This window comes from Oryzias melastigma, linkage group LG8, assembly GCF_002922805.2.
Source record: "Oryzias melastigma strain HK-1 linkage group LG8, ASM292280v2, whole genome shotgun sequence".
NCBI lineage: Eukaryota > Metazoa > Chordata > Actinopteri > Beloniformes > Adrianichthyidae > Oryzias > Oryzias melastigma.
Window position 1 is genome coordinate 14,238,168 of NC_050519.1, and position 26,737 is coordinate 14,264,904.

The 26,737-nt window shown below is 38.9% G+C and overlaps 1 protein-coding gene across 4 annotated transcripts in view; it reads right to left on the reverse strand.

Moving 5' to 3' along the window:
• The window catches only part of cacna1ia (calcium voltage-gated channel subunit alpha1 Ia), a 198,932-nt gene extending 173,693 nt beyond the window's left edge, over nt 1-25,239 (reverse strand). For 3 of the 4 annotated variants that reach the window (XM_036213306.1, XM_036213305.1, XM_036213304.1), the window contains exon 1: nt 23,350-25,239. The gene's annotated coding sequence lies outside the window, so the exon portion shown is untranslated. The remainder of the gene's footprint in view (nt 1-23,349) is intronic. The other variant, XM_024271543.2, reaches the window with a different exon arrangement.
• Nucleotides 25,240-26,737: the final 1,498 nt, after the last annotated feature.

The window sequence follows — 26,737 nt, forward strand, 5'->3', positions numbered from 1 at the left end:
ATGAAGCCCAATGAGGCAAATTGAATTTGTGATATTGGGCTATATAAATAAAATTGAATTGAATTGAATTGAATTGAATTTTATATTTTTCTTGTACTTTCTTCTCGGAGCCATAAAATGATAAGTTATGGTTTGGATAATAGGATTTTGCAGTCATAGATACATCTAAAACTTTGGGTTAAATGAAAAAAAATATTAGCATCTCCTGTTTTTTATTTTTCCTGATTTTCAATTTTTGACAATATAACTTAATTGTCCCACCTAAAAAGATGAGATTGGTCTCCAATGGAGAATTTGTGAAGAAAGTTTCCCAGCGACAAAGCATTAGCATTACTGCTCTTGAGAAGATCTGCATGGAAGAATGGACCAAATATCAGCTACAATGTGACGAACCTGGTGAAGACCTACAGGAACCCTCTGACCTCTGACATGACCAGCCAGAACTTTTGCAATTGACCAAATACTTAGTTTCTGAACCATCATAAACATAATTTTTTTAAAAATCCTACAATGTGATTTCCTGGATTCTTTTCCTACATTTAGTCTCTCACAGATAAAATTTATCTAGATTTCTTTCATTGTTTTAAGAGGGACAACTTGCAGAATCAATGACTGCCAAATACTTTATAACCCCACTGTGTGCCAAAACTGCACTATTTACTGATTATAGGAAATAAATGCGTGCTTTTAGTTCATTATTAAGTTATCTTTTGAAAGTATAGAATGACCTATAAGTCTAAATGCTCAGTCCAGACCCTCAAGGAACAGCTCGTCTGTCAGATTTTGATTATCTATAGCAGAGATCGTGTTTGGCAGAAGCAAGAAAGTGTTTTCAGATTTATACAGAAATTAGGTAAATTGCTGCAAATAGATAAAGATCTACTTCCAGAATGAGCATGCAATTATTATTTCTTAAACCAAATCATGGATTACTCCACGCAAAAAAAGAAAAGAAAACACAACTTTTGCTCTTAAGGAAAACGGATAAGATTAACACCACTTAAGGAGGAGGATGAGCTGCACATCATGAAATTTGTTAAGGAAAATCTACCAAAACTATAAAAAATTGTTGTAAAATAAATGTAGCAGACACAAAAAGAAAAAGATAAGTAAGGCAACGATGGCAAGTTTTCTGTTAACAAGCAAACATTTTCTTTTTTTCTTGGTGATCTGACAACCTGTCAACTCAAAGCTAACTGACCTGATGGCAACAATGAGCTCCTGTGTGAATAAGTGTGTTCTTATCCATGCTGCCAAACACGCCCAGGTGAGAGGGAAGCCCACTTCACTAAAGAATGTGGAGTCAAGATCAAGATTCTCAAGGATCTTAAGTGTTTATTATACATTGTTTAATATAAAACAAGAATGCTACAAAAAACACAATTTACATTGAAGTGTAACGTGTTCTGAAAATGTGTTTTTTTTATCATTTTGCTTGACTTTTTTACTTTTACTGATTTCAAAAGTAGGTTTCTGAGTGTCAGATACTGCTTAAACAATATGTATGTCAGAATTCAGTGATTACTGTGGGGCATGAAAAGTTCATATTACAGGCTGAGAGCCTGCAGGCCAGCTCCAGCCCTCTAATCGTACGAGACCTGTGACTGTGAGAGCTCAAACTGCTTATCTTAAAATAAATTATGCTTCTTTGCCCTTCAGCGCCTTGTGGAACATTGGTCATCCACGACAGCTCTCCAGTGTTCCCAGGCTGTTTCCTCAAGTGTGCAGCCAGCGCTTTATGGTGTGTACGCTGTATGGTATACAGACTGTAAACTTGAAGCCCCACAAGGCATGTCAGTTTTGTGACCCCTGAAGTGACAAGCTGCTAGAAATTCTTACAAAAAGGGTAAAAGGTGAAAAATAGCCCAAAACTAAAGACAGATAGATAAAAATACTAAAAAAACAAACATGTTCATTGTGTTTAAAGGCAGATAAAACAGGACAGCATATTGAGTTTAGTAAATTAGCTCATATGAAATCAAAAGAATGATGATGATTTAAAAGCGAAATAATACTAAGACATGTCTGAAAAACATAAAGCAAAATAAAAATAAAAAAATACCTAGAGTGCTGCTGTAGCTAACAAAAGTACTTTGAAAAATGTTTTTAAAAGAAGCTCTTGAGGTATTGCATGCTAACTAAGTTAGCAAACGTGTCTAAACCAAATCAAATTCCTTTTTTACATTAGTGGGTTAAAAAATCCTATTTTTATAAAAAAGTGATATGGCCGTGAAAGCCAGTGGGACTGATTTTTAAAGCTACATGCATGTCATACATCCATTTAGCATATGCAGTTCTGACTGGACAAAAGGGGAGGGGCTTCTTTTTTTCATTCGCGACAGTTAAAATGTGTATGTCTGCCATTTACAATTGGAAAAAGCTTAATGTGAAATGTCAAAGCGTTGTGCATCTTGTTCCCAGCTCATCGTTTTTTGACGTGCTAGGTATCCCCGTTAAATCCAAGGTCTCCAATCCACGGGATGCAGTACTGGACGTGGTAATGGATGCTGAACCAGTATCAAGTTTGGGTCAGAGTACTGGCTTCGGGTTAGGGTACTGGTAAAGGGTTAGGGTCAGGGTACCGGTTGGGGACCCCTGATTAATGTATGCCTTTTTTCCCTATCTGTGGCCTGGCACCCGGTGGCCCTCGGACCGGTACCGGTTTGAACCCAGAGGTTGGGGACTCCTGATTTAATGGGTACAACCTGCATGTCAAAAAACGACACGTTGGTGACACCTGAAACATCAAAAAAGTGACTCGGAGAGGGCCCGAACCATACGTCCATATATGACAAGTTGGGAGTGAGAATGCATTAGCATGGCAGCACATGCTAAGGATTTAAAAGAGTTTGGCCAAACTATTTTTTAATCATTAATTGAAAGAACATACAACAAATATCATTGCATCTTGGATAAAATGCTAAAATCCATTCCTAAATTCAGTTTAGCATCTGGGAAAGTTTTCCTTTTTTCTTTCCTCACTTCAGTTCACAGTCTTTAATTTCTCCGGCTGTTACCGGCTGGAGCTTACTCTCTCTAGTGAGGCATGGAGGCTCCGGATGCAAACAAATTGACATTAATGAACCCATCTGCAGCTAAATTTTTATCCAAACAAGTTAAATGCTTATTGACAGGCTCTAAATTATTTACATTTAATCGGTGACTCACTCTCCGGCTCTTGAACCATTACTTCGTTCATCTCTTTCATTTGCCCTCTTACTTCCACCTCTCACCTCATGTGTGTCCTGCTTATTTTAAACCTTCTGCTTCTTTTATTACATCATTTTTTGAATGTTTCCTTTTTAATTTGAAAATAACTGAAAACGGTGTCTGAATATTTAAATCGATGATTACAAAAAATATGTTAAAGACTCACAGATTTCCGGAATGACACCTGTTCAAAAACTGCGTCAGCTATGTGTTGTGACGCACGGCGACATTTGGCTAAGTAGGACCACAACCCAAAAATCATAAAAACAATAATCTAATGATACATTATCTGAAAAGCGATTAAAGAAAACAACATTTTCACTCATCTACACTTCCGAGCAAAAGCCACAAATGTGTTGATTAAGCCTTAAGGAAACACCAAAATCATAAATAGATTTCAATGCAAAAATCTAAGTAGTACACACTGTTCTTTTTCCAACAAATCTAATTTCTTTATCGTTATGAAAACAGCAGATGGGCCACTAAGAGCTAACTCTACACTCTAAAACACTTATGAAATGTTATTGCTTGACAATTTGATAAAACGTCTCCAACATGAAGAATTGCATCACTTCTCATGAAGCCCACCTGCTGCCGTTGCAGGAATTTGTCTCCGCCTTTCATTAACCTTCTGTTCAATATCGTTCTATCTCACCGTGCAGCTCTGATAGCGCTGAGAGAACATTTCTATACCTCTACAAGCGTATATCATCCTGCTAATTGGCTAAAGCAGGTGCATTGGTCAACTCCTGTGAAGTTGTTCTTTTTGTCTTAGATTCTCTCTGAGGTTTGAGGAAAGCTGCAGCCTTCCCAGAAGGAGACTGAAGGTCAGACTGAGGAAGGGAGAAGGAAGAAACCGAGAGAAAGATAAAGGCTGAAGGATCGTAGGGACTGTAAAGGGAACACGATCAAAGGCGGCGTGCCGTCTCCTGGAGGACAAAATTGTCGAAGGTACAAAAACACAGAAGGAAGCTGTGGATGCTTTAGATATAGATTGATAGGTCACAAGTTTGAGGGACCAGGTTTTGATGTTAGAAACTTGAAAGACTTGATTGATCGCGCTTGTGTCACTGACACTTGAACTGTGAGTGAGGCCTGTCAAGCTGCCCGCTCTTATCCCGGTTTTATCGTGCACTCTGCAGGCTGGCATTTGAGAACAACTTTATCTAGTCCTCAGCAAGCTAACGCGACGCTCTGATCCTGCTGAGCTGTTTTGGCTCTGCTGTTATCCACAAAAAAACAAAAAAAAACAAAAACAGGCACCGGCTGCCAAAACTAAGACAGAAACAACAATTCTCATTTTATTGTTGGGATCCATGAGTTTTGTATCCCTAAGAATCAAAAAGGAAAGAAAAGTGGCAAATCAACCAGGTGGCTGAAGTTCAACTGGTTTCCTTTAACTAATGTGTTTTTAATGTAATTTCCGGCACCTTCCACAAGCACAGGGGAGAATGAGAGTGTCAGTGTTTCATGTCCAGGTGCTCCGTTGAGTGAATCATCCCCGTCTCACATGTGGAGAGTGCGTGTTACATAACTTCAGTTGCACAAAGGCTGCTATGACCACTGGAATAAGGAGAGTGTTTCTATGGTGTCAATGAGCAGAACATTTTGGGTGCACACAATTATTCCAGCTGATCTCGCTCTAATTGACCAAAAGATAGGTCTGTTCGAGAAGGCAAAGAGCTTAAAACATAAAAAGGTCTCGTAATGACCCAAGGCTTTTACGAACCACTGGAGGGAAAAGATGAGAATGAAAAGATTAAGAAAAAAAAATGGAAGCAGCTGTTTAGTTGTTGTGTTCTCTATTCCTTTCTTCAAGAAAAACGTCCCAATTTTTCAACTTTGCCGATTTGGACTTTAGAGGAATTATCAAGAGGAAGTGAGGCACTAAACGTTGATGAAGAAAAAAAACATTACTGCAGAGACAGCAGGGAGGGAGGGTGAGATTCGCTGTCAAGCACCAGTTCCCTCAGGACTTCTTAAACACATTAGGCTCGTCCACTGGGAAGCAGTGAAGTGATTAGCTTCGGCTTTACGATATAGGCCGCACATCCCCAAAGAAACACACCCATAGATACGCATCTAATGGCACAAACGTAGATGAAGAGGATAGTCAGAGAATTAATAATGGGGTGCTAGTGCATTTTTTAATGCATGTAATTAGGCTTTAATGTAGCAGAATGAACACTAATATTTAAGCCATACATTAAAAGTGACCATATAATTGCATGTATATGGCTCAATGTGAAATTAATAACTAAAACATACAGGCAAGATAAAGAGGAAGACTTGGTGAGTAATATCACACCTGCTATCTTAAACTACGCTCAAGGGAGGAGTGTCAGTTTGAGTAGCTCAGATGAGTCCTTCTGGCTTTGAAACCAGCTCACATGATCAGTTTCTATTCTGTTAGTACTCCAACTGAAAACTGTGAAGGTGACGGAAGAAAAGTGAGGCACTGACGTCTTCAGTCAGATTTACAAACATATGAACCCTACAGAGTAACTTATTCACCATTTGATTGGCAACAGTTAACAGTTTTTAAAAACTGGTTTCATCCATATAGTCAAAGGTAAGCTCCTCTATTCAAACCCAAAAGGATTCCCAATAGTCTTTTTGCTCATCACTGATGTTTTGTCTAATTCTAATTGTGGTTTAGTATTGTTTAACTAGCATTTAAGCTCAAAGGGATCTTATTTGTCACGCTACTGAAAAATAACCCAAACTGTTTAGGAGAGTGCTGAGGACTGCTGGTGGTCTGGAGCATTTGACCATGAGCTCCACAGGCTCCAAAAGTAATCAGGGGATGAATGTAGGCAAAACAGCATCCAAAATTCAATTACCTCCAACTTGGCAGTGGAAACTGTTGAGCGATGACCTTACAAAAAAATGCCAAACCCAAATATATTCAGTTAAACTTGACATAATATTAAAATCTTCCGGGGGACTAAATTCAATATCCAGCCTGTTTGTCAAAGAGCCGTGCGGGGTAAGTGGAACCTCCATGCATGTCGTTAGAAGTCCCTTTGTGACATAATGCAATGAGTGTCCTCAAACCTCTCTGCTCTGAATTCCAATGCTGCAATCCTCTGAAGCAGATGTTCTGGCGTTGTTGGTCAAATCAATAAATCCTTGAAAGAATGCACATATTATTGAGATCCTTTGAAAAGGACCACAAAACCAACTAATGCAGCCTGTACAAAATAATAATTAATATAAATGCATCTCATCAAGATGGCAGTCTAGCTCACAGTTGGAGCAGCTCCCCCTATAAAACTTTACAGACACAATTTACACACTCTGGCATTTCCTTAAGTTATTGATCCATGGCCTGTCGGGCTATTCAAACACCAAACGGGCAAGCTTAGTTTTCTTTTTTTTATAACACTCTTACATCCATAATTCAGTGTGACTGGCTCAACTCATCCACAAAGACCAACACTGAAATACCCTTTGAATGTTCCCAAAGGCACACATTAGCGTATGTCATCTTGCGTTTTGACGCATACCAGCCACAATTTTAAATAGAGGACGTACATATTGATGCTCTTTAGCAGTTTTATTCTGTAAAGTATGTCTGCAGTCCTTGAATTGTGGGTTTTTTTAATAGGAATTCTAAATGGTTGGGTACAAATGCATGAATCAACCCCTGACCTAACGTATGGGACTCCTCAGAACATGTGGTACTGATTTAGGGTAAAATTAGGATACAAGAACTGGGTCTGACCGCTGAAACACATGATTCTAATGCCATCCTCCCAAAAATAAATCAGTCCGAACACATGGAAGATTTTTTCTTTTTTCCATGGCTTCATGCTGTTTTTCGCCAATTTCTGCCCCTACCATCTGTGAACGTCCACAAATCTGGTCATTATTTCAGGACAACAACTGTGCAGCTTAAATCCAGATTTTAGAGTTGTGCTCAACAGGAAATAGTTTGATGATGGCCAATATAACTGCAGCTTAAGGTTACACAACATCTTATTTTTTAAAAAGATTGTGTCTAGTTGTAAAAGTCCAGCCACTCTAGGCAGTCTTCTACTTTTCCTTTCGGCTTTTCTCTCCACAGCAAATCAGGTTCCCCCATCTAACCTCGTCTTCTGCATCCTCTGTTCTAACACCAGATATATGAATGTTTTCCTTCTCTGCATCCATAAATCTCCTCTTTGGTCTTCCTCTAGACCTCTTGCCTGGCAGCTGTAATCCTTGTCTTATGCTAGGTATGTTGATGTTTGGAGTGGGGTCATCTGGACCCTACAAGACCACAAGACTGATTGTTGATTTTCACTGTGGCAGACATGAAATCCTATCCACCTTCATCCACATTTGTCATGGGATGGATAAAACTTAATACGGCTTGGGTCACCTGGACCCAATAAGATACCACAAGGGCTAGACTTAGCGCCCTTCTACCAATATATCCACTGTCTCTATTCTGGACATGACCCAACAAACTCAGTCTACCCTGAGAACTCACTTGTAGCTAGCCCCTCTACCAAGTATCTCACTAAAAATACGCATCTGTGGTCATTTTGCACTGGCTTAAATGAGCCGTACTCCATGAATATTCTAACCAACCAATAAGCACTATCGTGATTCTAATTCCAGCCAGGCACAAATTACAATTATTAATTTCTTCTAAATTATACATTTTTTAAATGATTGGCACTTCCATGAATAAAAAGGGATGTCATTTGTACGTCACTACCAAATCCGACTCCCTGATTGGTCAAAGTTCAAAAATGGTTTTCATTTTGACGAATGCTCAATAGCAACGTAGAGCCCGAAAATGGTCATAGAAATGTACCTAGATGTGAATGCAAGAGTTTTGTAAACAGATGCCCAAAATGCACATATATGTATGTTTAGACTTTTAATTGGAAATGGTTGCATTGGTGAGAGCGGTGTCAATGTAGCTTAAGAGGTTTTCATGATTCCAGACACCGTGATTTACTGAACTGCAAATATTTTAAGAGTTTCATGTAATTCTCTGTAGATTTCCCATGTGCACTCATACAAACGTGCACACGTGTGAGGCCGATGTTCAGAGCTGAAAAGTTGAAAGGTATAGCGGTACTAAAAAAGCTGACACTCAAAGCACTGATTCACATGCTGATCTTAAAAGGTTTCCCCTCGTTTGAGCGCCCTTCTCATTTCTCTTCCCCGCTGCATCTCCACCTCTCCACCCGTACGCCGTTTTGATGTTTGGGTCTTTTTTTGTCTAACCATCATTCCCATCTTCCTCCTGCTTTTTTTTTAACCTGCCACTCTCAGTGTGAGAGCTTTTTCGCACCTAGATATGTTGGATTTCCAGAGCAGCACACTTTGCAGCGCAAGAAATGTTGCCAGTTAAGAATAAGCATTCCGAAAAAAAGAGAGAAATTGATTTCACTTGTCAGTCTCTATGTGCTTCCTTGTCTGTCTCACTTATCTTTAGAGTTAAAGTTAGAGCCACCTCCTACCAAAGTCTCCCACTGCAGCATTCTCCAACCCACTTATGTTTCACCCATGTTACATACCTTTCTATGGCTAACATTTGAGTTTTGTGTTAAATATATTAAAAATGAGATATTGTGACAACTCTGGCTTCTAAATGTTTTACATTTGACATATTTGAAGCCAAAATTTGAATACATTTGAACACAGACAAAGCTATCAGTGGAATAGATCTGGATAAAAGCCTTCATATGAGCAGTTATTTGCAGCACAGCAATCATACACCTCGATGTAAACGTGCGCCTTGACTCATTTCTATTATTGTTTGTGAATGCAGAACTTAATTCTAATCCTCCTCCATCCTCTTCTTTTTCCAATCTAGAGGCTTCCTCTCATGTTATCTCCTCACTTATCTTGCAGTTATCTCTCAACCAGCAGCACAGACTGGAAGGTAAAGTACTTTAGAAATTGCCAATCACAAAACTACTTTGTGTAAAGTAGTAACCAAGCTAAAAATACTGATTTTCTGCTGTAGTCCCTGAATGGCTCAGACTCAACCCCTCAGACGCATACATGCATCTTTTAGCAGTCAAAATACAACTTTCCTTTACACAAGTTAAAAAATGTTTTGTCTTTTTTTTAAGTATTGTTGAATTTTTAGGTGAAAAAAAATGGTTTTATGTTCAAATAAACATTAAAAAGAAAGCTTACCCAAAGAACTTAACCACTTCACTTAAAAAATACAAAATGTTGAGTAATGACGTCTACTTATATAACATTCATCCACCTTCTTTGGAGTCCCAAAGCTCTTTCACACACACATTCACACACTGATAGCGGCCCTGCTGCCAAAAACTGTCGGCAAACTATGACCACCAGTATCAATGTTGGGTTCGGCATCTTTCTTCTGATCAGAGGCTGACTGCTTTATCTCTACACCATAGCCAAGACTGAATACTTTGTAAGTGTATTCGTGTCATAACCCAGAACTGGGTTATGGTTAGGAATCTTCTAGTATAGATATGCAAAGTCAGCTTGCGGCTACAGCTGCAACATTTTTGCTTTCGCCTAATGATGAGTTTAATATTGTGTTTGGGCGCCATATTGCCTTCAACCAGGTCTCTCTCACTATTAGAGACCAGCGTCTAAAGTAACGAGCACCTTTCAGACCTGACAGCAACTGGAAACCAGGGTCAGTTGGAAGACATACAGTAGGCCTACTTTATATGTCCATCCATCTTTGCAAAAGTTCAGATGTGTTTGTTTTAGTGGGAAAATCACAGACATGCTGCCGAGACCAACTCTAAGTTGACATTGTGAAATGGGCAGCACCCATAAGGAGTGAAGGACAGTGCCTCCAAAAAGAACTCGCAAATATAACTCATATTTCATTCTAAAAATGTGTTCTTTAGTGTGCCAGAATATATCATCATATGGATATATGTTGATATAGTTTGCTCTATTAGAATAGCATGAGATAGGCCATTTAACTAATGTAAATAATAGCTCAAAGCAATACAAAAGTGAAGGATTCCAAACAGGAATACAGATACAAATATTAATGCAAGATTACAGAACTTGAAGCCACACAAATCTAATTATGCTAATGAAAAAAAAAATTCCAATTGAAGATTTGAAGATCAGTGTTATGCTCTTCTTAGTCTGCAGAAACCTCAATGAGTCCTGAAACTTGTTTCACTTCAACGAGCTTTTAGTTGATCTGCCCCATAATTTAATAAAGAATGGTATCAGTATTTGGCATGGAGTATTGATGAAATCGGATCAAGTTGAAGTCCGACCTGCTGGAGCCTCTTTGCATATATACACATCATTAATGTATTAGTATGTCCTCAAACAGCCGTTTACACTCTCTGACTTCTGCACGTGTGCATGCCAGGGTCCCTAGATGCCAGACTCCTCTCTGGGGAAGAGAAGCCTCGTCAAAAATAGAGAGCTTTTATGGTCTAGTTCACTGCCAGGATCTGCATTCACAACAATTCAGGCCTTCTTCCTTAATTGCTTGATCTAATTCTTAACTAGTCGTAATGACATGTTGGATATTAGGGACACGTTATTCTTTACTTGACAGTCGGCGGGCAACTTTCACATTTATCCATCCATCCATCAATCTATCTAGTGGATGTGTTTGTGGGAGAGAGAGACAGAAGGAGAGACGGATGGAGCCGGTGACAGATGGTCTCTGGTCATCGTCCCAGAGGAGTATCCGCTCTACAGATGCTGCCGCCAAGCAAGGTGTCAGCAGCAGTTTGGTCTGCCATGCTTCTGTGTTCACAGCACATGAACAATGCATGCCCTGATATGCATTTAGCACTGCCCCATACTAAGAGTGGGTTTTGTTGGATGACTCAAGGTTTGGAGACTCTGAACTTGAACCAATTACCATTATTTCAAGATTTAACTTCTCACGTAAGCTCTGTCCATAAAATAATCCTTTAAGGGACAGTTTTCTGCAGATAGAATCCAACAAATCCTCAAACCAAAAACAACCATTTGAAGCACTACACTGTCAAATCTACTTCTGTTCTTAACAAAACAGCTTTTCAAACCTTTTCCACTCCGATTGGAGACACTATGTACATACCAGACTCCATTGTTCAATCAGACACTACTCAAATGTAAGGTTGTTTGGGTTGTAGATGTAAAAAAAAAATTTGTGTATAATTATTAGTTTATTAGAAATTTTCTTTGGAGTTCTGGGGGAGGTGATGGAGCACTTACATCCCAGCAAGCCTTTTCCAATGCCATATATTTCATCTGCTTAAACAATTTGAAGAAAAAAAAATACTCAGAAATGCAATTTTGAGCTTAATTTTCTTAAATATGTACTTCATCATCAGAAAAATGCCACAAGAACATGTTAAAACCACCAAAAACATAATTGTCATTGGAGTGAGTTTTTAACAAAGGCAAAGATTCCATATTTCTTGCCTGTACAAAAGGCGATGCACATTTCAACCAGTGCATGTGACTTGTGTTGCCATTTTCCCAGCAGGACAGTTGCTCAACTCCAGCAGTATCACCATGATGCTTGACGGGATTCAGGTGCAGCACAGGCTTTAACCCTGCAGAGAGCTCTGGGCTGAGATGTCAGTGTCAATCAGTCTCATATTATTCAGAGGGCAGTATGTGGCTTTTGATGCACTTGTCTATTTTTTTTTCTCAAATTCCTCCTTCAAACCTCAGGGTGTGCACCCACATGCAGACATCTCGACATGCCCACCCACCCATGAACACTTAATATGCAGCTCAACTATTCTGTGCAACAAGAGTGCAACGCCAAGTCTCCCACCTTTGGTCTTCCCTTCTGTCTAGCTTTAGTGGGACAACTTGATAGAATTCATAAAAACAAAGAGGAGATTGATTAGTAAATGAGACATCTAAGGGGAGGGTAGTGGAGTAATTAATTTTCAGACCTACACAGTCTATGCTTGTGATCAACAAGCTTGGACCTGTGGAGTCTTCCCTGTGTAGGTGTGTGTGTTTCCAATTAAAGACAGTGAAATTGAGAGACACGGCCTGACAGAATCTAATTACCAGAATCCTTAGGGGGAAAGAGGACGGAGTCCCTTCAATGTGTCAGCAAATCCTTTGGAAAGAGGTGTGTGCAGAGATGGGTGAATGCTTATATATTTATACAGGTGAACAGATGAATTCATTTTTCTGCAACATTAATTTTGTATTTATTGGTGCAGATGACCTTATTATGTCTGCAATGTCAAATATCTGATGCATGCCTGCTTTCTGGATATTTATTTATATAATTCATGCATTGAATTCTGGCCAAAATGTTTTTAAAGTCAATACATTTTCATCCCCAAGTCGTCCCATATTGATGTTTGGTTAATACCCCTTGCACGTCACTTTTTAGCGTTTTGGGTGTCCAACTCGTCGTTTTTTAACATGCTGGTTGTTCATAAAATCAGGGGTCCGCAACCCTCTGGACTCAGTACCGGATGCGCACTGGTCCTTAGGACATGTCCAGTACCGGTACCCCAGTACCACTACTCTCTAGCATAACCCGGTACTGGTTTGCTTCTTGTTCACGCCTGATACCGGTTCAGGTCCAGTACCACATCAGGTCCGGTGTCGGGTTAGGGTAACGGTACCGGGTTTGGGTACTGGTGCGCTATGCGTTGTGGTACTGAACCGGTTCTGGTTCACAGCTGGGAGGTTGAGGACCCGTGATTTAATAGGAACAGCCAGTATGTCAAAAATGATGACTTGGGGACTTGATTTTAATTATCTGTGTGCTGTTTTTGCCAAAACCAAAAAAAAAAAAAACTGTGTTGTTTTCTAGGAAATATAGCTTCTGCAGAGTGGCAGGAAGTCACAGAGTTTAGGCTGGGACTCATGATGCAGACTGAGCCTGCTGCCCTTTCCCATCATCCATCTGTTTACAGTTTAGAGCCCCTCACAACCCCAATATAAGATTACCAGTGTGACAAAAATGGCCTAGCCGTAGAGTTTTGAGCCAGATGGCGGCTCGGACGAGGAAAGCGTAGATGTACATGGATGGATTTGTCTACACGTGGACGTGGAATGGAGCAAAATTTCTACAAGCTTCTTCCTTCTGCATTTTTTTTGTCTCCTCCTGATTCACAACAATATGACTAAAGAAATACCCAGATATGCAATTTTAAGCTTAACTTTCTTTATATATTCTCTATCATCACAAAAGTAAACATGTTAAAAACACCAAAAACAGGAGTTTCATTGGAGTGGATCTTCAATACTCAGGTGTGTTTGTGGTAAGCGGCCTTTTACAAGTGACCGGAGGCAATGAATCAGGGCAGCCACAAGGTGCTTTAAAGAAAACCACAGCGTCATCGCCATCAACAACCACAATAGCTCCATATGCCTGTCAGCCTCCGCTTTACCCCCTCAGAACACAGCTGGCTTCAGAGAGGCAGATCAGACAGGCAGAGCGTGAGCAGAAGAGTGATAGATGAGCTCCAGAGCAGTATGATGTCATTTTATGTCTTTACAAAATACTAGAAAGGAAGACAATGTTCCCGAAGTTTGTATATTTGATAGGAAGTGGTATAGTTTGAGCTTTGGGACCTTGGAGGAATATATTTCCTGTAAAAATACACTTTATATGAGAAAAAAAATTCACTAGAGGCGAAATGTTACACTGATAATTTAAAGTTTTTGGATTGAATTGTTTCTATTATATGACAGATTATTTGAAATAAAACTATTAAAAGACATCAGTTTCTTCCGTATCTCCCCACAAATTTACTTAAAAAAAATCTTTAAAATATTTAGTCTTATTTCAGAGTCGACAAGTAGACGGAATGAAGGTATGAAATTATGAAACAAAGTGTCATTTAAAAATCACACAATCCCCTTTGAAACTAAAATGTTAATTTCATGGCAAATGGCTCAATTTCATTAAAAAAAATAGTATCACATAATACACTCATGAATTATTTAGGCATTTCAACAAACCTCGGCATAATTCCCATAAACAAATAGTTTTAAACCTTCATATTATTTTATACATTTACCAGCTTGAAGCTAAAATTTGAATTTTATACTCTATGAAAAATATCTCAAAATACAATTACAAACTACTTTAATCAATGCTATTTTCTACTACCTCCCAAATACACAAGCACTCTGTTTTACTGCGCTTAGTAATAAAATTTTACACTTTTTTTCCAAATCCTTTTAATCAAAGGTGATGTGTAACAAGCCGTCCCTAATTCTTGCTGCTCCAGACTATTTGTTGCCAGTGGCTGACTTTACATGCATTGCAATGTGATTGACCTTTTTCCAAGATATTCTGATTAGTGCCTCCACGAGAGCTTTTTGTAGGACATTTTATTGCTATTCTTGTTTACATGTCATGGAGCATCTTTTGATTAATGACTCACATGTAGATATGTCCTCCTGCATTGTTTGCACCCATTCAATGCCTTCATTGCATCTTTATGCACCAAAAGACAGATTTCTCTTCAGGTTTTCTCAGAAGTCTGCCTTCTGTTTTTTCCACAAACTTCCTGTTCTCCGCTGGTGGAGCCTGGGGTCTGAATTTTGAAGCAGCACCCTCACAAGAGGAGTTAAACTATATATTTATTTCATAGTAAAATTGCCTTCTGAGTGCATCTACATATTACCACAAACATAAATGCATAGATGGGCACAGTAATTACTATTAAGTGTTCATTTTTTGAGAGGTGTGGGTCAACACAAAGGCCAGCATCTCAAATGGATCATTGTGTCCTTGAATGTCTCCGCCCCTTTTCTTAGGCAGCCACAATCCAAGCACACGGACACACACTCACACACACAAAGCCGACAATCAATCAAATCCATCAACAAATAGACAGAGTGAGGACTGACATTTACAGCCCTGCAGCTCTCAGTATCGTGCATGTGTTGATGTTGGTATTCCTACATGTGTGCATGTGAATGTGTGTGTTTGTGTGAAGGCTGGTTGTGCTCTCTGTATCATTTAGAAGGGGAGTGCAATAAAAAAATCTTTTACACAACATAAAGAAACAAAAATATGAGCAGCAATTGAAAATATGAGGCTGAAATTTTCCCATCAATGTAAACATAAAGCAGCTTTCTCTGACTGACTGAAGGGAAATGTTCACCAGACGGAACATCCCAGAGTGTGAGCTACAGTATTTTCTGCACTATAAGGCGCACTTAAAAGACTACTTTTTTTGTCAAAAAAAACAGCAGTGTGCCTTATATGTAAGTTAATTGTGGTTGTGTTAACTGATGTCAAAGCAATTTTAAGAAACACGTGGATATCTATGTTTGGTTGAGTGCTTTTGTGAATAACACATCTATTGTGTAGCAGTGTTGGACTGTTTTATTTTTTTTTTTAGGTGTAACTAACAAATGTGCGAGTTAGCATAGTCACAAAAAGGAATACTTTTGTAGTATCAGTCATTTTTTTTACGTGTTAAAAACAAAGTTAAGAGTTATTATGATAACGCTAACGTGGCTAACACAGCTAATGTGTAGCGGTGTTGGACTGTTTTTTTCTTCAAGATGTTACTAACAAAGTTCTGAGTTAGTATTGTCACAATAACAGCTGCCTTTATGGTATCAGTCTTTTTTGTGTTACAAACAAAGTCAAGTAATAATATGATAACGCTAACGTGGCTAACACAGCTAACATCTTGGAAGTTACAGGTATTGTGAATTTGCTAACAGGGCTAACAGGGCAGCTAATGCGGCTAACAGTCTTAACATAGCTAAGTTTTGGAGTTACTGTGAATGCAGTTTTTAAAGTCATACTGACTGACGGGTTAATCTCTGATTTTTGTCTCGCTAATGTACCTTATATGACCTAACTTTGAAAATAGACCATTCATTGATGGGGCACCCTATCGTGCAGAAAATATGGTTGGTCTGAATTCCATCTCTGCCATTTTGAGAGAAAAAAATAAATTCAACTTGAATAAATATGAGTAAAAAAAAGGATACAACCGTGGTTGTAATATTAAGTAAATAGTAAAGTTTGTATTGTGTGACTGGAGGAGAGACCTTACGCTGTGACAGTTCCTGCTAGGGCATATGAGTCAATGGCAGCATCTGTAATGATGGCAAATGGTGACTAAATAATTTGTTGTGATGAAACGGATGCTGGTGATTAAAGTGCCACGTTCATATTACCGTTTTCAATCACGGTGGCAAAAATGTGATTACTCCTGCAAAGGTGAACAGCAATCTCATTTCACTTGAGTTTGACAGTCGGTGCAATATGATTAAACACACAGGTAAAAAAGACAAGAAGAGGAATGAGAAGAGCAGAGCTTCTCGAAAAAGTTTTTATAAAGAAATTGAATTGCATAAAAGAGTCAAAGACGGGGTTTTCTTCAAAATAATGCTTCTAAATGGAACTTTTGGCTTTTGGATGCTCTTCCAAACATATAAGGCTGCAAAAAATATACACCTCATAGGCTCAGCATTTTGAATTTATACAAGACATCGTATAAATAAATAAAGATTAAAGCAAGTAAGATTTTTCTATAAAAAGGCTTCAACTGTATAGTGTATAAAGAGAATATAATATAAGAGGAAAACCAATGTCAAAAATTGATAACTTTTGAATTAATTTGCTTTGACTATGCTCATTAGGGTTTTTTTTAAATAAAATATTTTGTGGTTTCTAAAGAGTTTTATGAACTTTTTGCTATAATAGCTGACAGTAAAATGCTACATTTGTTTTGTTTGGCTAAATAAATGCCAATAGTCAAACTTTCGATGTCATATTCTCTAATTTCAATATTTTTCTTCAGTCTGCTGATAAAAATAACATTAACTTTCCCTGCAGATGAATCCATCCATTTCTAAACCTGCTGAATCCCTTTTTTTGGGCAACAAGGTTGCTGGAGCCTATCCCAGCTACTGTTAAGCAAAGGTGGGGTACACCCTGGAAAGATCACAAGTCACATGCATAGCTAGGGACAATTTAGAATCATGAAGTAACATATTTTTGACTGTGAGAGGAAGATGGAGCACATGGAGAAATGTAAACTCCAAACAGAAACGTCCCAGCTGGGATTCGAACCAGGGACTAAAATGTTAACCTCTATACCACTGCACAGCCCGGCCCTACAGATCATGCTGCAAATTAGTTTTTTAATAGTCAGTTCGGAGTTTTTGTTCTTTTTTGTTTAATCTAGTTCTACTCGAATCAATTGTTGATAATTAGCTCCATTGTCTCCCTGCTAATCAAAAATAAATAACTGTCTTCTACTGAAACATTTACCCTGAGATAATTCTTATGTCAATACTGCCTCAATTAAAAAACAAAGATCTTTTAAAACAAACCTTGAGAAGAAATAATATCTGAGGCATCATGGATAAAGAATGAACAGATGGAATAAATTAAAAAAAAACATTATTGATGTCGGATTACAGAGAAAATAAACGCTGGATATTAAGTCACTGAAATGAAACAAGAGAGTAATAAACACAAATTCATCAAAGCGTGGAGGTGGCAATGAACTAAATAAAAAAAAAGGTGACTCAGCCCTGAAGGAGATAAAGACTAATGAGAATTAGCTGTTATAATGAACCAAAATCAGTTGTGACAAGATAACGGGAAGAAATAAACACTGTCCACAATGCTCTACCGAAGCCAACGAGGAAGACTTCCTCAGACTTCACAGGTCAAACATGAACTGTAAGCACAAGAGAAATATGAAAATACAGAAAACTCCAGACTATGACTGAAAGAGGAGAAATGTAGAGCAACGGAATGAGACAGAAAATTTTCAGAGAAAACTTACATCAAATGTGTCCCTGGTCTCTAAAGTGCTTCCTGAAAGCTGCTGCTGCTTTAATAGTCAGATTGAAGAGGCTTGATGTTTGTCCTGGCAGCTTTATGGGAGTCAAGGAAGATTAAGATAAAATGCAGTAATTTGCTTTATTATTACTTTTTTATGTTTGGTTGTTTGTAAAAGCTTCATTTAAATCATCTAAAGAAAAAAATGAGATAATTTTAGACATTTGAATTAAATTAAAGAATTGATAACAAACTTAACATCTTAGTGTTTTACTAAATTTGTGTCTCTTATTGCCAATAATTAAGATATTTAGCTTTTATTGTCCTTTTAAATGAGTCATTCTCAATCATATGTAACAATTTCAGGAGCAAAACATCATAGATTAATTTATTTTTAAATAAAACATAAAAAGTCTTTCTTACTTGAGTACTAGAAACACTTCTAATAATAAGACCTTGATGGAACATGTACCACATGGTTTCCAAGTGCTTTATGATCCATAAATACAGCAATCAACCATGAAAAATATCACAAGACATGAGTGCTACAGACTCCCAAAAGGTCACAAATCCTGGAGGCGGGGGTCAATGTTTGTTCACATCACTGAGCAGTGAGCGGGGTGGGTTGAATGGAGGGATGTGGTGTCCGTCAAAGTGACTTAGTGATGGTAGAGGGCCTCAGATGGCCTATGCTGGTGTCAACCCAGACAGGTTACAAAACAGAGGAGGTATAACACGGGATTGTGTCAAAGAGAGGAGGAGGCTGTGTGAGCAACAGGGACGACTTCTAGAACAGGTTTTCAAGCTTACAGCATGCTGTTGTTTTATTTGTCATCAGTTTTGACAATTACTCGCTCGAAAGTGCAGGAACAAGATGTTCAAGACCCACAGAAGACAAAAGGAAGGCTTTAGAGATAATCATTTCTGGAAAATATGATCATACTTCAAGTAAGTAATACACAAGTTATCCAAATATTGTTTATTCTGCACTGTAAGGACCACCGATTATAAGACGCACCATCAATAAAAACTCTATTTTCTAACTTGTGTTGTATACAAGGCACACCAAACTAAAAGGCCGTTTAAGCAAGACAAGAGTCAGAAAAAAGCCCATCAGTTAGTCAGACTTTGTTTACTGTGTTCACAGTAATTCTGTAACTTGCTTGTGACATGCTACATGTTAGCCACATTACATATCTGTAACTTCCAACCTTGTGAGTAACATGTAAAAAACAGAATAATAGCACTAAAATAAACATTATTATGACTACGCTAACTCCCAACTTTGTCAGTAACACGTAAAAAAACTAAATACAGTCCAACAACACTACACGTTAGCCACATTAGCATATTCATGATACTAACAGCTTTGTTTGCAACACAAAAAAACTGACTGTTACCGCTAAAACAAGCGTTACTGTGACTATGCTAACTCCCAACATTGTTAGTAACATGTAAAACACAGACTGAAACAGCTAAAACAAAAATTAGGCTAGTGTTACTTCACTAACTCCCAACCTTGGGAGCAACATGCAAAAAAATAGTCTGACAACACAACACGTTAGCTACATTAGCATTCACTACAGCTGTAACTAAAAATCGTGTTTGCAACACATTAAAAATCAGACTATTACCTCCAAAACAAGCATTACTGTGACTATGCTAACTCCTAACCTTGTTGGTAAAAAACAGATAAAGCAAAAAATAATGTTATATCGCTAACTCACAACCTTGTGAGCAACATGTCAAAGAAACAGTACGAAATCACTACATGTTAGCCACATTAGCGTATTCACCGTACTTGTAACTCCCAAACTTGTTTGCAACATGTTAAAACACACTCACACCACTAAAACAAATGTTATTTGGACTATGATAACTCCCAACTATGTGAGTAACATGTAAAAATAAAACACAATCAGACAGCGCTACATATTAGCCATGCTAGCCACATTAGCATATTCACGTTAACTTCCAAACAGTTTAACCAAGCCTTGTGTACCATTGTGTAGACATCATACACTGTTGTTTGACCAAAAAAAAAAAAAAAAATTGAAAGCTTAGAAAATATAATTTGAAAATAAAACATAAAAGTTAAATCACAGAAATATTATTCAGGAACAAAAAAGTGTGTCATAACAGTGAAGTCATTTCTCGTACACCTGAACACCAATAAACAGCTTTTATCTTTAATATTCTTCTGTGTTTTATATACAGCATGATCTGTATTAAAACCCAACATAAAAAATGATCTAAAATCCTGTATCTGGCAGCACAGCTAAAAGACTTGTCATAAAGCTTGACAGGATGTATGGCTATAAATCCTTTACATGCTGTGCAGCGTGGTTTAATCTACAAGTGAGACGTTTTGTTACACAATAACTTCTGTTTCTCAATGAAAATGTGCAGCTCACGTCTGCTTTCACATGCGGCCTGGATCTTTGCTCCACACGAGCATCATAACCGCTTGAATTTCTAACTCAACATTGAAAAATGAAGGAAAAACATGGATTTATTCTGACTTATTCTGAAAAACTAATTTTTAAACAATAATAGCATTTACACAACGCTAGTCATCAGAACCGATTAATCCTTTTGATCTAAATGATATTTAATCTGTTTCTTTAGTGATTTTTTAAGTAAGTCAGCGTGCAGAGGAAAAATAAACAAAAGTATGTGTAAATTAAGCACATGAATAACCAGAATCACCAGGTTTTTTTCCATTTAAGCCTAAATCTTTACTGCACTGGTGTTATCCTGTAGCTCAGCTGTGAAGAAATCCTTCACACTGTGGAGACTTTTCCAGGCTCAGTGGCTCTAATAATTGAAAAATGTAGTGACATGCAGCTAAATTATACTTTTCTCAAAAATGTAACCACCCTTACCAACCCACCCCATAAAGCATGGTCCAGTGGCACAACCTTACTGTATAATTACGTAGTTTTAACATCTTTCAGTACTTTAGGCAACCTGGAGTTTCCCCTTCACTCTGAAAAGTACTTTTTTTGAAGCAAAAAAAAAAAGATTTGAGAAGTGCTTTAAAAAAATAGAGCAGAGGAAGTCATTCATGTGAGAAAAAAATGCTGGATTTTCAAAATAAAAAGCAGAAACAATCTGAATTGCTCCTAAATGCAGCAGGTGGGATTTAATGTTAGAAATGGGGATGTGGACGGCTGCCACTGCTACAGATGTGAAAACAGCTGGTTAAAACGTGGAACAAACCTGGAAGGAAAATGCTGATGAGTTGTTTCATTAAAAACAACTCATAAAATGAATAAAAATGCCCAACATAATAAGTGAACAGTATAAGTCAGGTCTGATTAAACGGGTGAATAGTTTTTAATGACCCAGCAGCTCAATTTAATTTCTTTACTTCATACAAACTCTTCATTTTTAATTGAGACTGACTCAAAGCTGTCATCGGGAGGCTCCGCCTTCTTTTATTGTGTGTGCAGCTGTATTGATCCATGTGGATCTTAGCAAGCATTTTTTTTTCACTGATGTGCACTCAAATCTGATTCGATGCACGTGCGTGTGGCTGTGATCATGTTCTGAATGATACAAAGGCAGAGGCGGTGGGTGAGCGCTAAGCCTTGCCTTCCAGTGGCGTTACCAGTGAGTCATTTCTCCAGAGGAAGAGACTCACAATGAAAGAGATAGGTGGCCCTGAAGTCCTTAAGCTGACTGGTTAAAGCTCCCTGGATGCTGCTGCTACCTGGTATTTGTGCTTCATTTTTTTTGAGTTTAATTCTTCTGCAGGGAGAAAAAAATAAAAGGAAAAGTTTCGAGCAAGAAAGAACTTTCCGATGAGTCAAATAAAAAATAAGAAATCCGATCCGTCATCAATTTTCTCCCCTTTTTGTCTTATCCGTCATCTTTGCTGGTGTTCACCTCCACCCATCGCATTCCTTTGTTCTTCTTGATAGAATATCGACAGCAACTGCAACCAAGTCTCCTCTCCCCCCCCTCCCCTTCGTCACTTGTTCTGGCCTTCACGGGAGGCTTTTAAGGCGCAGTATGTGGCTGGCCTCTCTGCACAATTGTCAAGCATGAACCGATCGTTTCACCTAACCTAATAATACCAGCATTCACCGCATCCGGCTGGCTGTCATCTTCTGCATGCAGCTCTTTGCCATTTTCATCTTCGGTGTCGTCTCCTTTCCTCTATCTCCTCCACCAAACTCCTGCTCCAACTTCTTATTCGTTCTCCTCATATTTTCCCTCTGTGTCACACATTTTAACTTTCACAATTCCACCTTGTCATTTTCTCTTTTTTTTGGTCTAATATGCATGCAAACTCCTGCTTTGTGCCCCTCTAGTTAACGCTCAAAACACACTGGTGAATCGTAATGCCAGAATTCATCCCGTCGTTTCATCGTCTTTGCTTGTCAAATCCTCAAACCAAAAAACACTGCAGCCAGACTGCACCCTTCCAGTAGCCCTGATGCCTCCATAAAACTGATCTTTACAGAGATTAGTCACACAACAACACTTTCCTTCCAGTTTAACAGTACGGTAAGTCATTTTCCCAGAGTTGGCTGTTTATTACCTTCAAAAGCCTTTCACTGGATTTTGAGCTGAAATTCGGTCTGCAGACTACAGTGGCCTCAGCTTTATCTGCAATTTGCCAGAACCAGCTGCATTCCCAGAGACGGCGTGATTCTTCATTTGGGATGAATTCGGGGAAAATGTTCACTTTCCATATAAGTGTTGGTCTGCACTTGTGTTTGTTATCATGAGTTTTCTGTGTTAAAAACAACGCAGAAATAAAACTTTAGTTTACATCACTTGGGGTTTGAGTTAGCCTGAAGCTGCACAAATGTGTGTGTTGACGAATGTGTGTTTGTGAAATTCAATTATTTTATGCTGCAGACTTTAAGATGGCAGCTTTATAGAGTCTCTTACAATAAGTGCAGGCAAAGATTGGAGCATCAAACACTTTGAGTCCTCAAATATATGACAAATGTCACCTTTTGTGCAAGATAGGCTGCAAAAAAATGGCAGTGTGCATGCATGGATGACGAATTCCTCACCTAGAAAAGTGTATAAAAGCATGTTCAGAGAAAGATGCTGATTGTATCCTGTCTTTGATAAAGAAGGGTCAACTGTGAGGCCTGCAGCATGGTTTCCTGTCGCATCCCAACTGTCTTTACCATCAAATATAAACATTTTAAACTTTAAATAGTATGAATGGTAGCTAATTAATTGCATAATTTTGAAATTTCCTCACATAATCTGTCCATAAAAGGTAACTCTCTTATTTAATTCAGAAAATCAAATACAAAATATAATTTCTGACTTTTGTAAAATACTCAACATATAAATTAAATTAAGTCACTTTTCTATATGTAGGAGGCTACAGGTCTAGAGGAGAAATACTTTTTCTCTGACAAAAACCCCACATGACAAAAAAGGGGGAAACTCACCTTGACTGGCATCAAAAAAGGTGTGTCCACGATTTACAGAACGAAACAGCCGCCGTTTATCCTCCCTTCACGCACTTGGCCCCCCAACACCATGGAGAATCAGTATCCAAATGGCATTTACGGAATCTGCGCTCATGGAGGCATTTCGATGAGGGGGGCGAAGCCAAAAAAAAAAAACCAAAAACAAATAAACAAAATCGTTTTAGTGGTGCTGCGGTGAAAAGCCAAGTTCCTCCCCAGACAGAGCAACAGAACACGGGCGGGGGGGCTTTGCGATTCGATGGAAGCCTCTGCTGGTGCGCACTTGCTGGATTCACATCTCCAGCGCGCAAAGACGGAGCCTCAAAGCCCCACAAATCTTGCGCATCTCTCACGCGTCAACTTTTATTCGGAGAGGAGTGTGGAAACAGTACATACGGAGCCGCTGCGCAGAGGAATTTGGGAGGAAAAAATAACCCATCAGACCCAGCATCCTCTAACGCACCGACGACGCTCTCTCAGGTCCCAGGAAATGTTGGCATGCATGCTCACATCTTCTCAGATTTTTGTCGGCAGCTTCATCGGTGCGCAACTTGATGTTTCCAGACGCTTTATCCATTAAAAAACGCGGGGTATCTTTACAAAAAACAAGCAAACCAATAATTCCCTGCAGGCTTTAACAAAACAATTTCCACGTGAGGATCGTCTTCACTCCATCACGCGCCCAGACTACACCTCTCTGTGGAATAAGGCGGCGCATCTGTGAAGCCCGGCTCCGCATGCAGCCAAAAATGGATCAGCCGGACATCTCTTTAGGAAATCTGAAGCTTTAAAAAAATTTAAAACGAAAGAAAAAAATCCCTCTTTTCTTGCTTTGAAGTGTCAAGAATTCAGATCCGGATCAGAATCCTACTTTTTTGGTCAGTCAAAATCTCATTTAGCGCGTGAAATCTCAGCCAAAGTGAGTGTTGGAGAGACGGGGGGAAAATGAGAGAAAGAAGGAGGGCTGGCATTCCTTTATTTTCTCTCCACATGGAAAGTGTTCTTGTTGCGCCAGCAAACCCCCCTCTAATGAAATAAACTGCAGCAAATGCCATTTAAACGGGTGTAAACGCATGTAAGCCTCCGGGGGCGTAAAGGTGCTGGACTCTCGTGGATTTAAAGATGTTTAAAACAAATTGATTAAAATAATAATAATGATAATCATTCGAGGCACCAAATTAATGTGGCATTAAGTCGTGGCGCGCACAGGCGCATGCCCCCATCCGCGCGCGCAGCAGCAGATAATCAGGTTGAGCGTTTCATGTCTTCATAAGATCGGACAAGCGAGCGCACCATCGCAGCGGGAGACAGTCATGCGTGAGCGCCTCCCCATGAAAGAGTGCTCTGGCTGCAGTGGAGTCTGCGGGAGGGGGGGACAGGTAGCCATGCTGGTGCTACAGAGGAGGGTCTGGAGGAGAGGATGGAGGGCTGGTTCATGCCAAGTCATGGGAGGCAATATTCATTTGGAAGTTCTGGGGGGCACATGCGCACACCCGCCTTGTTCAAACCCTTCTGGCTGGACTCCTTTTTTTCAGCACCATGGACAGCACCATGAACCACAATCAAACAATTGTGTCTGTTACACTCATAAATAAAAAGTCAGAGTGGAGTCTAACTTTCTCATCGAGTCTCCAACCCTTCCCTCAGCAATCATATCCAAAATCACAATTCTCCATGTGTCCATGAGACTGTCATTTTCATTAAGAGGGCATTGTTACATCCTTATTTTCTTGCCTTGAGCTGTGCTGATTACACATCAGTGCTGCGGCCGCCTGATGGCTCTTTGTTTTCCACTGAGAAACAGATTTCAACAGATTTCTGACACAAGTCCAAGGCTTTGTCACACTGGGAGAGCAGTCGAATGCATTGACTACTATCCCAACTTCATCTTTTCCCCTTTTATTTCTCAAGCCAGCAAAAGCAAAAGAGCTGCTCATAAACTTGAAGCTAACAGGCAACTTTTTATTATTTTTTTTCAACCTTTATCGACGGCAAAATGCTTACTTGAATGCAAAATAAAAGAGGTACAAATCATAAAAATTGAATGTTTTGCCATTGTCAGGCTATAACTAATTCAGTGGACCGTGCGCAAAAATATCCCCACTTGCCAGTTTGAGGTGAGTGCGTTATTCATAAGTTGTGAATAATTAAGGTTTCGGGAGCGCGGGGTGGATATTTGCTGACTGTGTGCTTTGTCTGGGTGGGCACTTATGAACAACTAAAAGGTTTGGATTAGGTAAGAAGCAGGTGGAACAAAGAAACAAGTTGTTTTATGCTATTAAAATTGATAAACTTGCTTTTTTAAATTGTGTTTAGATAGTTTGACTCCAACTTTTTGTGGGACAAACTTTGGAGAACTCATATGGTGCTCCACAGCTGATTTTGTCCATTCTTTAAATGAGGGGAGGGTTTAATTTCATGTCTGTTGTGTGAGAAAAACAATGTGAGCTGAATTGCTTGGCATCGTGAAACATCATGTCAACGAGTGCCACGGCACATCCCATCACATCAGATCGCTTCATGTCACAAAGCAACAAAGCCAGCCAATAGAGACGCAGCGTCATGACTCACACTGTTTGAGAACTCATTCTTGTCCTTGGAATAAAAAAAAAAAGGATTTGAGAAAAATTTGTTTCAGTAAGTCGGAGCTTTTTGTTTTGTTTAGAGAGAGGAAAACGATTTTTAAGCAAGTAATGAAACCTCCATCATGTTTTGTAGAAATAGCTGCATGTTTTGTGACTTTTACTTAAAAAGAACGCTCACTAAAATGATTCATATCTTCAAAATTCCTGTGAAATATTCTTTGAATCTGGTCTGTCACTTTAGATGAGTGTTTATCCAGAAATGCCAGTTGTGTCCCGCCGAGGCTGCTGGGTACAGATAGGCTAAATCCCAGCGTGCCTGTCTAGATTTTGGTGTTTTTATGTTAAAGATCTTTTTTTTAAGAGAAAATTAAATAAATAAAAAAGACAGGGACACCTGTTAGTCTTTGCTTTTGTGTGTGCAGCTTTTGAAGGCGCCTGAGTGCAGAAGAAAAGGAAGAAGCCGATCTATCAATTGCCTGGAACATAAAAGATTTGTCTCAGCTGTCAAGTCGGCGCTTCATCCTTTCATCTCTGAGGGGGCATCCCATGATTTTCAGTCTTCTGGGCTCCAGAAAAATACAGTACAAGTAAACAGATCAAACTGTTTCCTCAGCCCTTATTATTTGGATCAAACACAGTGATGAGGTGAGCTATTGTTTATTGATCCATGCCGTCAATCTACCTTACTTCCATTTGTTGTAATATTACACATTTATTTGACTGCACTGATTTACCATCCAGATCACACATGTGAAAATCTATAAAGTGAATTTTTTTCCGAG